Source organism: Crocuta crocuta, unplaced genomic scaffold (genome assembly GCF_008692635.1).
Source record: "Crocuta crocuta isolate KB4526 unplaced genomic scaffold, BGI_CrCroc_1.0 scaffold336, whole genome shotgun sequence".
NCBI lineage: Eukaryota > Metazoa > Chordata > Mammalia > Carnivora > Hyaenidae > Crocuta > Crocuta crocuta.
This window is the reverse complement of record NW_027527943.1, coordinates 329851-333193: the sequence shown is the minus strand read 5'-3', so window position 1 is coordinate 333193 and position 3343 is coordinate 329851. Positions and strand designations below refer to the sequence as shown.

Here is a 3343-nt window from a genome sequence, read left to right as displayed (position 1 = left end):
CGGCTCCCCTCCCGCGGACGATGCCGCCTTCGGCCGCGCACCTACATTAACGACACCTCCGCGCCGCACACCCGCGCGGCTCCAGTGGCGCAATCGGTTAGCGCGCGGCACTTATAAGACAGTGGCCGGTGAGCGATGCCGAGGTTGTGAGTTCGAGCCTCACCTGGAGCAGCTTTTACCGCTCTGCCTGCGGCCCGAAGGCATTCCCGGGAGCAGAGGGGGCGCCTTTCGGGGAGAGCCGCGGAGACGCACGTCCTCCTCGAGCCCCCAGCCTGGGCCTGCAGGGCGGGCACCCCGCGATTGTCGCCGCAGCTAGTGGTTGACGGTGGCCGGGAGAATTGCTCAGAGCATCAGAGACTCGCCCAGGGCCCAGTACACACAGAAATTATAAAAACACTGCAAAATACTCCTAATTTTTTAACTGCACAAAATCAGCTTTTTAAAAAATAAGTATTTCAGTGGAAAATCTGCTTTGCACCTGTTTCCTTACCTTGGTTTCTTCGCTCCTCTGGGCTTGGTCGGGGGGGCTCGCCGCTCGGGTCCGCGGTGCCTGCGGTTTGCGCTGACGACACAGGTGCTCAGGCTCAGAAAATGAACTGCCCGTCACCGCCTCCGAGGGGCGTCGGAACCCCCGCGTGCGGCCCAGGTGACGTCACCGTCTGGGTGTGAAGTGTTGCCTGGAGACACAGTGCCCAGCCCCCCGGGGACGTGTGACGCTCCCCCCGCGCAGAGGCTGAGCACCTGCTGTTCTCCAGGCGCGGGATGGTTTGCAGTGTCCACGCCCCCCCCCGTCCACCCTGCACAGGTAGGTTCACAACCAGGCTCACAGACCAACTTAGATGAACACTGGATAAAGAAGCGATCGTGGATAATTTACTTACCAACACGGACAACGGACATACCAATAGAGGTTCTTCACAGAGTTGTGTCCAGCGTTAAAGACGCAATTATCGATTAATTCGCCACAAATTCCTTCCATCTCCAGCGTGTCCCTTCACAGTGTGATCTCGCAGTCTCTCCCATCAAGACGCAGGGTCTGCCCCTCTCCCTCCTGGACGCGGGCTGATCGTGTGAGTGACCCTGACCGACACAGCGCTCTGGAAATGATTGTGCAGGAGTTCCAAGGTGAGGCCTTGACCCGCGCTGCGGCCTCCCCTCCTGTCCTCTGGGGGCCCTGGGGCCCACTACTGGCCGAAGTCCCAGCTGACCTCCCAGAGGGGGTGGTCACATGGAGAGAGGGGCGCTGCCATGCCAGCCATCGCCCTGACTCCCCAGACATGTGGCTGGGGACCTTTGGACCATCCGGCCCTAGTCAGACCGGCAGACGACTGCAATCGGGGACTGGCCACAGCAAAGCCCAGACTGTTGGCCTGCAAAGTTGTAGGGAAAAAAAGGTAAGAAACAATTATTGTTTTAAGCCAGTAAATTTGGGTGACATTTGTTACAATGATATAGATGACTGATAAAAGCACTTAACACAGAATAAGAACCCAAGATAAGTTAGCCGATTATTACTTGGGGGATCTTCTCATTGTCCTAAGCATTGGGTCCTCTCTGCTCTTGCCAGAGGTTAGATACTCCAAAATTATATGGCCCAGCCACTCCACTGGTAGGTAATTATCCAGGAAAAATGAAAGAATATATCCATACAAAGGCTTATACACAACTGTTCAGAGCAGCTTTATTCATAACTGGAGATAATGTAAATACTCAGCAGCAGCCAGATGGATGAACTACGGTATGTCCATATAACGGAATACTAGCTAGCAATGAAAAGAAGTAAATTATTGATACAAGCATCATGGATGAATCTCAAAATAATGATGTGAGTGAAAGAATAAAGAGAACCCATATTGTAGGATTTCATTAACAAACATTCCTAATAACTACAAGTTATGGAATGTTTCATAACACTGCAAACATAATGACAGGAAGCTGTGCTTGTGGGAGGGGACGGGGATTACAGAAGGGCATTGATGGACATTTTGGGGGGTGATGTCTGTGTTCATTTACTTTTATTGTGGTGATGGCTTCATGAGCTCTGTCACACTCACACATATGTCTACATATATGAAGTTTATTTTAAGCGAATTATGCCTCATAAAGCCATTTAAAATGTACACTAGCTAAATAAAATAAATAAAATAAATGTACATTAACTGGAAAACAATCTCATTATGGCCTTCTGCAAACGTAATTGGGGGTCTTGCCCCTACACTGTGGAAGCATCCCCTACCCGCCCTGGGCTCGCCCCGCGGCAGGAGCAGGGAGCGTCGGCCCGGCTGTGCGGGGGCTGATGCCCGGGCACCTCGGGGGTGCGGGATGCACGGCGGGCTCAGGGGCCTCCCCCCAAGGCAGGTGCGCGGGAAAGGGGTGAAGAGCCCGCAGGTGGAGGCGGGGGTCCTGGGCCATCTGCTAACAGGTCAGACCTCCCCACTCTCTTCCCCGACCGAACGGTGTTGGGGGGGGGTGGACCCGGGTCCAGGCCCCGAGTTACGTCTGATCAGATTTATTTCTTCTTTGAACCGTTTGAGGAAGTCCTCGGTCGGCCGCGGGACACGGGACCTTCTCAGCGCGAGGACTGGCGACAACTAATTCACAACTTTCATAGGTTGAGAGTGTTCACAACTGATGCTCCTCGTGACGCTCCCTTGACACGCCACGCGGCCTACGTTTGTCACTTCGTCTAAACACTCAGGCTTGTTCGGCCAGGGTCTTGGCACTTTGGCAGTAGCTTTCCTCTCTCTCTCTCTCTCTCTCTCTCTCTCTCTCNCCGCTGGCTGACCTCCCATCCCACACAACCTGGGCACCTGCCTGGCGCGGGGGGGCGGGGGGAGGGGACCCGGCTGGCGCGTCTCCCGCTCACCTGTGTCGCTCATCCTTCCGGGGACTGGAGGGTCCACAGAGATGTGAGTGTGAAAAAGGGAGGAGCAACCACGAAGGGATTCGAACCCTCAATCTTCTGATCCGAAGTCAGACGCCTTATCCATTAGGCCACGTGGTCCAACAGTTCTCCTGCCACAAAAGCTACAACAAATGTTGCGAGTCTAGACNCCGCCCTCCCCGGGCCCCTGCCCGCACCGCCGTCGGCCGCCGCGCTGCCCGCAGCTGTGGAGACGGAAGAAAAGGACTGGACGTCCCTCTGTGATCAGGGCCACAGACTCTCAGGTCATCTTGAGGGTGCAGAACGGGGACGCCCTGGGAGAAAAGGAAAGCGACCAGGAGGGGGGCAGCGAGCCCCTCCCGCGACCACTCGCTCCGCCCCAACACCGCGGGGACAGCGTCAGGTAGGGCGGGATCCAGGGCCTCCTGGGCCTGCGCTCCTGGAAGCAGGAAGAGCAGC

At 55.8% G+C, this 3343-nt stretch overlaps 1 long non-coding RNA gene and 2 other non-coding genes across 4 annotated transcripts in view; 1 reads left to right on the top strand and 2 right to left on the bottom strand.

The window, feature by feature from the left end:
* LOC144221867 (uncharacterized) overlaps window positions 1–611 on the bottom strand; it is a 30302-nt gene extending 29691 nt beyond the window's left edge. For both annotated transcript variants that reach the window (XR_013332215.1, XR_013332216.1), the window contains exon 1: window positions 491–611. This is a non-coding gene — a long non-coding RNA (uncharacterized LOC144221867). The remainder of the gene's footprint in view (window positions 1–490) is intronic.
* On the top strand, window positions 79–171 carry TRNAI-UAU (transfer RNA isoleucine (anticodon UAU)). Its single transcript is given in 2 exon segments — window positions 79–116; window positions 136–171. It is a non-coding gene; the product is annotated as a tRNA-Ile (tRNA).
* Window positions 612–2931: 2320 nt separating the features above from the next.
* Window positions 2932–3004, bottom strand: TRNAR-UCG (transfer RNA arginine (anticodon UCG)). The gene has a single exon. It is a non-coding gene; the product is annotated as a tRNA-Arg (tRNA).
* Window positions 3005–3343: the final 339 nt, after the last annotated feature.